This window comes from Salmo salar, chromosome ssa13 (assembly GCF_905237065.1).
Source record: "Salmo salar chromosome ssa13, Ssal_v3.1, whole genome shotgun sequence".
Classification (NCBI taxonomy): Eukaryota; Metazoa; Chordata; class Actinopteri; order Salmoniformes; family Salmonidae; genus Salmo; species Salmo salar.
This window is the reverse complement of record NC_059454.1, coordinates 4,685,958-4,700,734: the sequence shown is the minus strand read 5'-3', so window position 1 is coordinate 4,700,734 and position 14,777 is coordinate 4,685,958.

Genomic DNA, 14,777 nt, shown 5'->3' with positions numbered 1-14,777 from the left:
ACAATGACTATAAAACAATGACTATAAAACAATGACTATAAAACAATGACTATAAAAACAATGACTATAAAAACAATGACTATAAAACAATGACTATAAAACAATGACTATAAAAACAATGACTATAAGAAACAATGACTATAAAACAATGACTATAAAACAATGACTATAAAACAATGACTATAAAACAATAACTATAAAACAATGACTATAAAACAATGACTATAAAATAATGACAATAAAAACAATGACTATAAAACAATGACTATAAAACAATGACTATAAAACAATGACTATAAAATCAATGACTATAAAACAATGACAATAAAAACAATGACTATAAAACAATGACTATAAAACAATGACTATAAAACAATGACAATAAAAACAATGACTATAAAACAATGACTATAAAACAATGACTATAAAAACAATGACTATAAAACAATGACTATAAAAACAATGACTATAAAAACAATGACTATAAAACAATGACTATAAAACAATGACTATAAAAACAATGACTATAAAACAATGACTATAAAACAATGACTATAAAAACAATGACTATAAAACAATGACAATAAAAACAATGACAATAAAAACAATGACTATAAAATCAATGACTATAAAAACAATGACTATAAGAAACAATGACTATAAAACAATGACTATAAAACAATCACTATAAAACCATGACTATAAAAACAATGACTATAAAACAATGACTATAAAACAATGACTATAAAACAATGACTATAAGAAACAATGACTATAAAAACAATGACTATAAAACAATGACTATAAAACAATGACTATAAGAAACAATGACTATAACAAACAATGACTATAAAAACAATGACTATAAAACAATGACTATAAAAACAATGACTATAAGAAACAATGACTATAAAACAATGACTATAAAACAATGACTATAAAACAATGACTATAAAATAATGACAATAAAAACAATGACTATAAAACAATGACTATAAAACAATGACTATAAAACAATGACTATAAAATCAATGACTATAAAACAATGACAATAAAAACAATGACTATAAAACAATGACTATAAAACAATGACTATAAAACAATGACTATAAAACAATGACAATAAAAACAATGACTATAAAACAATGACTATAAAACAATGACTATAAAAACAATGACTATAAAACAATGACTATAAAAACAATGACTATAAAAACAATGACTATAAAACAATGACTATAAAACAATGACTATAAAAACAATGACTATAAAACAATGACTATAAAACAATGACTATAAAAACAATGACTATAAAACAATGACAATAAAAACAATGACAATAAAAACAATGACTATAAAATCAATGACTATAAAAACAATGACTATAAGAAACAATGACTATAAAACAATGACTATAAAACAATCACTATAAAACCATGACTATAAAAACAATGACTATAAAACAATGACTATAAAACAATGACTATAAAACAATGACTATAAAACAATGACTATAAGAAACAATGACTATAAAAACAATGACTATAAAACAATGACTATAAAACAATGACTATAAGAAACAATGACTATAACAAACAATGACTATAAAAACAATGACTATAAAACAATGACTATAAAAACAATGACTATAAGAAACAATGACTATAAAACAATGACTATAAAACAATGACTATAAAACAATGACAATAAAAACAATGACTATAAAACAATGACTATAAAACAATGACTATAAAATCAATGACTATAAAACAATGACTATAAAACAATGACTATAAAAACAATGACTATAAAACAATGACAATAAAAACAATGACTATAAAACAATGACTATAAAACAATGACTATAAAAACAATGACTATAAGAAACAATGACTATAAAACAATGACTATAAAACAATGACTATAAAACAATGACTATAAAACAATGACAATAAAAACAATGACTATAAAACAATGACTATAAAACAATGACTATAAGAAACAATGACTATAACAAACAATGACTATAAAAACAATGACTATAAAACAATGACTATAAAAACAATGACTATAAGAAACAATGACTATAAAACAATGACTATAAAACAATGACTATAAAACAATGACAATAAAAACAATGACTATAAAACAATGACAATAAAAACAATGACTATAAAACAATGACAATAAAAACAATGACTATAAAACAATGACTATAAAACAATGACTATAAAACAATAACTATAAAACAATGACTATAAAACAATGACTATAAAAACAATGACTATAAAACAATGACAATAAAAACAATGACTATAAAAACAATGACTATAAAACAATGACTATAAAACAATGACTATAAAACAATGACTATAAGAAACAATGACTATAAAAACAATGACTATAAAACAATGACTATAAAACAATGACTATAAAATCAATGACTATAAAACAATGACTATAAAAACAATGACTATAAAACAATGACTATAAAACAATGACTATAAAAACAATGACTATAAGAAACAATGACTATAAAACAATGACTATAAAACAATGACTATAAAACAATGACTATAAAACAATAACTATAAAACAATGACTATAAAACAATGACTATAAAATAATGACAATAAAAACAATGACTATAAAACAATGACTATAAAACAATGACTATAAAACAATGACTATAAAATCAATGACTATAAAACAATGACAATAAAAACAATGACTATAAAACAATGACTATAAAACAATGACTATAAAACAATGACAATAAAAACAATGACTATAAAACAATGACTATAAAACAATGACTATAAAAACAATGACTATAAAACAATGACTATAAAAACAATGACTATAAAAACAATGACTATAAAACAATGACTATAAAACAATGACTATAAAAACAATGACTATAAAACAATGACTATAAAACAATGACAATAAAAACAATGACTATAAAACAATGACTATAAAACAATGACTATAAAACAATAACTATAAAACAATGACTATAAAACAATGACTATAAAAACAATGACTATAAAACAATGACAATAAAAACAATGACTATAAAACAATGACAATAAAAACAATGACTATAAAACAATGACTATAAAACAATGACTATAAAACAATAACTATAAAACAATGACTATAAAACAATGACTATAAAAACAATGACTATAAAACAATGACAATAAAAACAATGACTATAAAACAATGACAATAAAAACAATGACTATAAAACAATGACTATAAAACAATGACTATAAAACAATGACTATAAAATCAATGACTATAAAACAATGACTATAAAAACAATGACTATAAAAACAATGACTATAAAACAATGACTATAAAACAATGACTATAAAAACAATGACTATAAGAAACAATGACTATAAAACAATGACTATAAAACAATGACTATAAAACAATGACTATAAAACAATAACTATAAAACAATGACTATAAAACAATGACTATAAAATAATGACAATAAAAACAATGACTATAAAACAATGACTATAAATCAATGACTATAAAACAATGACTATAAAATCAATGACTATAAAACAATGACTATAAAAACAATGACTATAAAACAATGACTATAAAACAATCACTATAAAACAATGACTATAAAAACAATGACTATAAACAATGACAATAAAAACAATGACAATAAAAACAATGACTATAAAATCAATGACTATAAAAACAATGACTATAAGAAACAATGACTATAAAACAATGACTATAAAACAATCACTATAAAACCATGACTATAAAAACAATGACTATAAAACAATGACTATAAAACAATGACTATAAAACAATGACTATAAAACAATGACTATAAGAAACAATGACTATAAAAACAATGACTATAAAACAATGACTATAAGAAACAATGACTATAAGAAACAATGACTATAACAAACAATGACTATAAAAACAATGACTATAAAACAATGACTATAAAAACAATGACTATAAGAAACAATGACTATAAAACAATGACTATAAAACAATGACTATAAAACAATGACAATAAAAACAATGACTATAAAACAATGACTATAAAACAATGACTATAAAATCAATGACTATAAAACAATGACTATAAAACAATGACTATAAAAACAATGACTATAAAACAATGACAATAAAAACAATGACTATAAAACAATGACTATAAAACAATGACTATAAAAACAATGACTATAAGAAACAATGACTATAAAACAATGACTATAAAACAATGACTATAAAACAATGACTATAAAACAATGACAATAAAAACAATGACTATAAAACAATGACTATAAAACAATGACTATAAGAAACAATGACTATAACAAACAATGACTATAAAAACAATGACTATAAAACAATGACTATAAAAACAATGACTATAAGAAACAATGACTATAAAACAATGACTATAAAACAATGACTATAAAACAATGACAATAAAAACAATGACTATAAAACAATGACAATAAAAACAATGACTATAAAACAATGACAATAAAAACAATGACTATAAAACAATGACTATAAAACAATGACTATAAAACAATAACTATAAAACAATGACTATAAAACAATGACTATAAAAACAATGACTATAAAACAATGACAATAAAAACAATGACTATAAAAACAATGACTATAAAACAATGACTATAAAACAATGACTATAAAACAATGACTATAAGAAACAATGACTATAAAAACAATGACTATAAAACAATGACTATAAAACAATGACTATAAAATCAATGACTATAAAACAATGACTATAAAAACAATGACTATAAAAACAATGACTATAAAAGAATGACTATAAAACAATGACTATAAAACAATGACTATAAAACAATGACTATAAAAACAATGACTATAAAACAATGACAATAAAAACAATGACTATAAAACAATGACTATAAAAACAATGACTATAAAAACAATGACTATAAAACAATGACTATAAAAACAATGACTATAAGAAACAATGACTATAAAACAATGACTATAAAACAATGACTATAAAACAATGACAATAAAAACAATGACTATAAAACAATGACTATAAAACAATGACTATAAAACAATGACTATAAAATCAATGACTATAAAACAATGACTATAAAAACAATGACTTTAAAACAATGACTATAAAACAATGACTATAAAACAATGACAATAAAAACAATGACAATAAAAACAATGACAGTAAAAACAATGACAGTAAAAACAATGACTATAAAAACAATGACTATAAAACTATGACTATAAAACAATGACTATAAAAACAATGACTATAAAACAATGACTATAAAACAATGACTATAAAACAATGACTATAAAACAATGACTATAAAATCAATGACTATAAAACAATGACTATAAAAACAATGACAATAAAAACAATGACTATAAAACAATGACTATAAAACAATGACTATAAAACAATAACTATAAAACAATGACTATAAAACAATGACTATAAAAACAATGACTATAAAACAATGACAATAAAAACAATGACTATAAAAACAATGACTTTAAAACAATGACTATAAAACAATGACTATAAAACAATGACAATAAAAACAATGACAATAAAAACAATGACAGTAAAAACAATGACAGTAAAAACAATGACTATAAAAACAATGACTATAAAACTATGACTATAAAACAATGACTATAAAAACAATGACTATAAAACAATGACTATAAAACAATGACTATAAAACAATGACTATAAAATCAATGACTATAAAACAATGACAATAAAAACAATGACTATAAAACAATGACTATAAAACAATGACTATAAAACAATGACAATAAAAACAATGACTATAAAACAATGACTATAAAAACAATGACTATAAAAACAATGACTATAAAACAATGACTATAAAAACAATGACTATAAGAAACAATGACTATAAAACAATGACTATAAAACAATGACTATAAAACAATGACAATAAAAACAATGACTATAAAACAATGACTATAAAACAATGACTATAAAACAATGACTATAAAATCAATGACTATAAAACAATGACTATAAAAACAATGACAATAAAAACAATGACTATAAAACAATGACTATAAAACAATGACTATAAAACAATAACTATAAAACAATGACTATAAAACAATGACTATAAAAACAATGACTATAAAACAATGACAATAAAAACAATGACTATAAAAACAATGACTTTAAAACAATGACTATAAAACAATGACTATAAAACAATGACAATAAAAACAATGACAATAAAAACAATGACAGTAAAAACAATGACAGTAAAAACAATGACTATAAAAACAATGACTATAAAACTATGACTATAAAACAATGACTATAAAAACAATGACTATAAAACAATGACTATAAAACAATGACTATAAAACAATGACTATAAAACAATGACTATAAAATCAATGACTATAAAACAATGACTATAAAAACAATGACAATAAAAACAATGACTATAAAACAATGACTATAAAACAATGACTATAAAACAATAACTATAAAACAATGACTATAAAACAATGACTATAAAAACAATGACTATAAAACAATGACAATAAAAACAATGACTATAAAAACAATGACTTTAAAACAATGACTATAAAACAATGACTATAAAACAATGACAATAAAAACAATGACAATAAAAACAATGACAGTAAAAACAATGACAGTAAAAACAATGACTATAAAAACAATGACTATAAAACTATGACTATAAAACAATGACTATAAAAACAATGACTATAAAACAATGACTATAAAACAATGACTATAAAACAATGACTATAAAATCAATGACTATAAAACAATGACAATAAAAACAATGACTATAAAACAATGACTATAAAACAATGACTATAAAACAATGACTATAAAACAATGACAATAAAAACAATGACTATAAAACAATGACTATAAAACAATGACTATAAAAACAATGACTATAAAACAATGACTATAAAAACAATGACTATAAAAACAATGACTATAAAACAATGACTATAAAACAATGACTATAAAAACAATGACTATAAAACAATGACTATAAAACAATGACTATAAAAACAATGACTATAAAACAATGACAATAAAAACAATGACAATAAAAACAATGACTATAAAATCAATGACTATAAAAACAATGACTATAAGAAACAATGACTATAAAACAATGACTATAAAACAATCACTATAAAACCATGACTATAAAAACAATGACTATAAAACAATGACTATAAAACAATGACTATAAAACAATGACTATAAATCAATGACTATAAGAAACAATGACTATAAAAACAATGACTATAAAACAATGACTATAAAAACAATGACTATAAGAAACAATGACTATAAAACAATGACTATAAAACAATGACTATAAAACAATGACAATAAAAACAATGACTATAAAACAATGACTATAAAACAATGACTATAAAACAATGACTATAAAATCAATGACTATAAAACAATGACTATAAAACAATGACTATAAAATAACAATGACTATAAAACTAACAATGACTATAAAACAATGACTATAAAAACAATGACTAATGACAATAAAAACAATGACTATAAAACAATGACTATAAAACAATGACTATAAAAAACAATGACAATAAAAACAATGACAGTAAAAACAATGACAGTAAAAACAATGACTATAAAAACAATGACTATAAAACAATGACTATAAAACAATGACTATAAAAACAATGACTATAAAACAATGACTATAAAACAATGAGGTGCCGGTATTGATTTTGGGTGCCAGTCCTTTTTACATTATCTCTAGGTGCAGGAGCTCCACAATACTTTTGAGCTAATATTCTATAAAGGGGAACAGGAGCTCAAGCAATAGAGCATCTGATGTGCCGGTACTCAGCTTCTGTACTCAGCTCCGGTACTCAGCTTCTGTACTCAGCTCAGGTACTCAGCTTCTGTACTCAGCTCCGGTACTCAGCTCAGGTACTCAGCTCCGGTACTCAGGTCCGGTACTCAGGTCCGTACTCAGCTGCTGTACTCAGCTCCGGTACTCAGCTCCGTACTCAGCTTCTGTACTCAGCTCCGGTACTCAGCTCCGGTACTCAGCTCCGGTACTCAGCTTCTGTACTCAGCTCTGGTACTCAGCTTCTGTACTCAGCTTCTGTACTCAGCTCCGGTACTCAGCTTCTGTACTCAGCTCCAGTACTCAGCTCCTGTACTCAGCTCCTGTACTCAGCTTCTGTACTCAGCTCCGGTACTCAGCTTCTGTACTCAGCTTCTGTACTCAGCTCCAGTACTCAGCTTCTGTACTCAGCTCAGGTACTCAGCTCAGGTACTCAGCTCCGGTACTCAGCTTCTGTACTCAGCTCCGGTACTCAGCTTCTGTACTCAGCTCAGGTACTCAGCTCCGGTACTCAGCTCCGGTACTCAGCTTCTGTACTCAGCTTCTGTACTCAGCTCCTGCCCAAGTCAAGCATTGGGGGAGAGCAATGGCGGACGCATTGTGCGATTCTGTTGGTGAGAATGAGTGGAGCTAAAAGGACTATATTTAAAAACGGCAGTTTATTGTTGGAGTGTGATTCACGAGCAAGGATGTTTTTTTGGGGGGTAACCTGTTTGCAGTCTCGAAGATGGTGAAGGACAAATTGGCTTAGATCAGGGATATCCAGCCGGTCTCCTATGTGGAGGCAGTACAAACAGCTGAAGTAGTGAGTGGAGATGAGATAGTAGTGGATTCCCAATAGCCTGTAGTGAAATGTCGTTCACCCAGAGTGATCCTGAAATACTAATCGCGAAGAAGGTGGACTTTATTGCGTTTATTGCCAAAGTGATAAATTGCACTGGACAAACAAATAAAAAAATCTTAGAAACTAAACAAAAGAAAAATGTTATTTGATTGCCAGGACTTCATGGCCGACTGAAGGAGTATATCTGTTTTTGTTTGTTTATTTTTGTTGGTTTTCCAATATTAGTAATTTTTAATTGAAGCTAATACCAGGTGAGGGGAGAGAGGGGGGTGTTCATGGCTTGGGTAGGGAAGGGGTTTGCACAATGGTGGGGAGAGGGGTGGAATAACGGGGCATTATCTGATTATCATATTTTGCTGATTATTCTTAAATTGTAAAAAATTTAATATATTGTAAAAAATTAAAGTAAAAAGTAAATAAAAGTGTTTTAGTTTTCAACCCATCCAGTAGGCGGCATGCACCTCAACGTTTCTTTGCAGACCGCCATAATACCATAGAAGAAAGCTGTGGTGTTTTGCGCTGCAGCAAATAGTCACAGCGCTTGATGCTGCAGAGAGCTGCGCTGTTTTGCTCTGCAGCAGATAGTCACAGCGCTTGATGCTGCAGAGAGCTGCGGTGTTTTGCTCTGCAGCAGATAGTCACAGCGCTTGATGCTGCAGAAAGCTGCGCTGTTTTGCCCTGCAGCAGATAGTCACAGCGCTTGATGCTGCAGAGAGCTGCGGTGTTTTGCTCTGCAGCAGATAGTCACAGCGCTTGATGCTGCAGAGAGCTGCGGTGTTTTGCTCTACAGCAGATAGTCACAGCGCTTGATGCTGCAGAAAGCTGCTGTGTTTTGCTCTGCAGCAGATAGTCACAGCCCTTGATGCTGCAGAAAGCTGCGCTGTTTTGCTCTGCAGCAGATAGTCACAGCGCTTGATGCTGCAGAAAGCTGCGCTGTTTTGCTCTGCAGCAGATAGTCACAGCGCTTGATGCTGCAGAAAGCTGCCCGGTGCACCGAGATTTGTTGACGGTTTTTGAAGGACAAAGAAGATTGACAATCTCCGATTTGGCGTCTTTGAAGAAAACATGGGGAAAGTGGAAGGAGGAATGAAATGTGTCAAATATATCCTTTTCATTTTCAACTTCGTGTTCTGGGTAAGTGGGGATGCCGTTTTATTAGAGAGATTTAGCAGATGGAGTTTGTTTGAATGAAGCAGTCTTGTGGCGGTGCCGCTGTCCTACATAGTCATGCTTATTTCCTAAACAGTGCAATTCTTTCCTCATGTTTTTTACCGGTTCATTTCAATATTTACTTAGTTCCTTTCTTCATCTAGTGTTACACACATCGCGTTGGTTTGGGAAGGGTAACTGCTCGCAGGTAACCCGAGTTAATTTATCTAGTCCAATGTTGGACTAAAAAGGAGCTGAAAGTTAGTCCTTAGTCCAAAAACCGCACAATTCACCCTTCAAACAGAACACGTATCTGGAAGGCAAAGCAGCCAAATACTCCATCTAAACGTGAGTCCACTCTGGTACGGTTCTAGACATATAAATCCCCTTATTTTCACATCCCAATCAAAATAGTTTTACAAATGCAAAATACACACTTTAACCAGTTAACGCTGTTGGAACTGACAGTATGTTTCAGTGACAATACGTTTGTGGCGTCTGTCTTCCGTTTAAACAGTGGTGTTTGCAGTGGTGGAAAACGAACTCAATTGTTATACTTGAGTAAAAGTAAAGATACCTTTTCATAGAAAATGACTCATGTAAAAGTGAACGTCACTTCGGTAAAATACTACTTGAGTAAATCCAGAAGTATTTGGTTTTAATTGTACTTAAGTATCAAAATTAAAAGTATAAATCATTGCAAATACCTTATATTAAGCAAACCAGGCAGCACAATTGTCTTGTTTATTTATTCACAGATAGCCAGGGTCACACTCCAACACTCACATAATTTACCGTCAGATCAGAGACACTAGGGAGGACCAGGGATGTTCTCTGTTTGCATTAGGGAGGACCAGGGATGTTCTCTGTTTAGTGAGTCTGTCAGATCAGAGACAGTAGGGATGACCAGGGATGTTCTCTGTTTAGTGAGTCCGTCAGATCAGAGACACTAGGGATGACCAGGGATGTTCTCTGTTTAGTGGGTCTGTCAGATCAGAGGCACTAGGGAGGACCAGGGATGTTCTCTGTTTGCATTAGGGATGACCAGGGATGTTCTCTGTTTAGTGAGTCCGTCAGATCAGAGGCACTAGGGAGGACCAGGGATGTTCTCTGTTTGCATTAGGGAGGACCAGGGATGTTCTCTGTTTGCATTAGGGATGACCAGGGATGTTCTCTTGTGTGTGAATTGGACCATTTTCATGGCCTGCTATGCATTCAAAATGTAACGAGTACTTTTGGGTATCAGGGGGGAAAATGTTTGGAGTAAAAAGTACATTATTTTCCACCAGATGCATCAAACTCTTTGGCATCCCGGCCCAAGTCATTTATTTGTCAATGGAGCAGTAGTCCACAACGTAGGGCTGACCCCATTTAGTCGTCTGGTCGATTGTTTGGTAGATAGGCTATTGGTCACTCTTAAGACCGGCAACGTAACGCACGCTTGCCGTGAGGGTATTTGCCTTGGCACGCCAAGCAATTTGATAAAATCATTTTTTTTCTTTAAATAAGTAAATTTACATTAGTTTCAAAATTGCATTGGTGTTCCATAAATGGATTTGTACCTGACAGCGTGTGGGAGAGGATTCCTTAAGGCCTACGTGTGAGAGGATTCCTTAAGGTGTGAAGACAATGTCTTGGTCACAGGACGCTGCTGAAGGGAGGACGGCTTATAATAATTGCCGAAACGGAATGGAATGGAATGGCATCAAACCCATGGAAACCATGTGTTTGTGATTCCGCCCCAGCCCTTACCTCGATTCCGCCCGGCCCTTACCTCGATTCCGCCCCAGCCCTTACCTCGATTCCGCCCCAGCCCTTACCTCGATTCCGTCCCAGCCCTTACCTCGATTCCGCCCCAGCCCTTACCTCGATTCCACCCCAGCCCTTACCTCGATTCCGCCCCAGCCCTTACCTCGATTCCGCCCCAGCCCTTACCTCGATTCCTCCCCAGCCCTTACCTCGATTCCGCCCCAGCCCTTACCTCGATTCCGCCCCAGCCCTTACCTCGAGCTCGTCCTCACCAATTAAGGTGCCACCAACCTCCTGTAGTATAATTTTCAATGTTGAGTCAAGAAGAAGGGGACTGTGGCTTAGATGCACAATGCTCTTCTCTCTCCAGAATGCACACTCTCCCGCCAATTTGTGTGCATTCATTGTTTCATAACTTAATTGTGTGAATTGTTTGCCCTTTTGATTGTTTTGTCGATCAATTCACCATTACATACTTCACCAGTAGTACATTTACTGTTAAATTCTAATCTACAATGTTTATTTGGTTACTGTAATATCGGTTTAATATATGTTTAATATATGTTTATTACAGTTGTTATTACAGTCGTTTGCTGTTGTCATTGTCGGAGTGGACACATTATTATCAGAGCTCACACAACCTATCCTACATTTGTGAGAAACAAGTTTTGGTTTATTTCATTCTGTTTACAAGATTTGTCAATTTATTCATTGTATTTTGTTTGGAGCACTCCCCAAATACAGGTGTGCCAAGCTTGTAGCGTCATACCCAATAAGCCTCTAGGCTGTAATCGCTGCCAAAGGTGCTTCAACAAAGTACTGAGGAAAGGGTCTGAATACTTATGTAAATGTGATATTTCAGTAGTTTTTTTTGTTTGTTAATTTGCTCAAATAAAAAAACAACTGTTTTTGCTTTGTCATTATGGGGTATTGTGATGTCATTATGGGGTATTGTGATGTCATTATGGGTAATTGTGATGTCATTATGGGGTATTGTGTGTAGATTGCTGAGAGGGGGAAAACTATTTGATCCATTTTAGAATAAGGCTGTAGTGTAACAAAATGTGGAAAAAGTTGAGGGGTGTGAATACTTTCCGAATGCACTGTATATAAAAAAAGAGCACTTTTAAAAATGTTGACCACAGTGTCACGGCTCTAAACCTGTTTGGGATTGGGGTTCCGCTTAGCAGAACGTTTTCGACAACATCCGGTGAAACTGCAGAGTGCGAAAAATAAATATATATATAAAAAATAAATAACTTTCATACATTCACAAGTGTTATACACCAAATTAAAGCCTAACTTGTTAATCCAGCCACTGTGTCAGATTTCAAAAATGCTTTACAGCGAAAGCAAACCATGCTATTATCTGAGGACAGCACCCCATCAAACAAACACATGACAATCATATTTCAACCCGCCAGGCGTGACACAAAACTCAGAAATAAAGATATAATTCATGCCTTACCTTTGAAGATCTTCTTCTGTTGGCACTCCAATATGTCCCATAAACATCAGAAATTGTCCTTTTTGTTCGATCAATTCCGTCGTTATATCCCCAAAATGTCCATTTATTTGGCACGTTTTATTCAGAAAACACCAGTTCCAACTTGCGCAACATGACTACAAAATATCTCATAAATTACCTGTAATCTTTATCCAAACATTTCAAAAACTTTCCTAATACAAATTTAGGTATTTTTTTAATGTAAATATTCATTACAATTTAAAACGAGATAAACTGTGTTCAATACCGGACGAAAACAAAGTGGAGCGAGCTTTCAGGACGTCGCGCCCAACCACAACGGTACACTAGACTCGACCCTCGTTCTGAACAGCAATACTTCTTCATTACTCAAAAGAAAAACATCAACCAATTTCTAAAGACTGTTGTCATCCAGTGGAAGCGATAGGAACTGCAAGCAAGTGCCTTAGTAATCTAGATCCACATAGAAAACCCATTGAAAACAGTGATCTCAATTGTTTTTTTTTTCCTGGATGGTTTGTCCTCGGGGTTTCGCCTGCCAAATAAGTTCTGTTATACTCAGACATAATTTTAACAGTTTTAGAAACTGTTAAGTTTTAGAGTGTTTTCTATCCAAATCTACCAATTATATGCATATCCTAGTAATGGAACTGTGAGTCAGGATCAAGGGTTAATGACTCGTATGTGTAATGTAATGGAACTGAGAGTCAGGATCAAGGGTTAATGACTCGTATGTGTAATGTAATGGAACTGAGAGTCAGGATCAAGGGTTAATGACTCGTATGTGTAATGTAATGGAACTGAGAGTCAGGATCAAGGGTTAATGACTCGTATGTGTAATGTAATGGAACTGAGAGTCAGGATCAAGGGTTAATGACTCGTATGTGTAATGTAATGGAACTGAGAGTCAGGATCAAGGGTTAATGACTCGTACAGTGCTCTGCGAAAGTATTCGGCCCCCTTGAACTTTCGATCTTTGCCACATTTCAGGCTTCAAACATAAAGATATAAAACTGTAATTTTTTGTGAAGAATCAACAACAAGTGGGACACAATCAGGAAGTGGAACGAAATTTATTGGATATTTCAAACTTTTTTAACAAATAAAAAACAGAAAAATTGGGCGTGCAAAATTATTCAGCCCCCTTAAGTTAATACTTTGTAGCGCCACCTTTTGCTGCGATTACAGCTGTAAGTCGCTTGGGGTATGTCTCTATCAGTTTTGCACATCGAGAGACTGACATTTTGCCCACTCCTTGCAAAACAGCTCGAGCTCAGTGAGGTTGGATGGAGAGCGTTTGTGAACAGCAGTTTTCAGTTCTTTCCACAGATTCTCGATTGGATTCAGGTCTGGACTTTGACTTGGCCATTCTAACACCTGGATATGTTTATTTGTGAACCATTCCATTGTAGATTTTCCTTTATGTTTTGGATCATTGTCTTGTTGGAAGACAAATCTCCGTCCCAGTCTCAGGTCTTTTGCAGACTCCATCAGGTTTTCTTCCAGAATGGTCCTGTATTTGGCTCCATCCATCTTCCCATCAATTTTAACCATCTTCCCTGCCCCTGCTGAA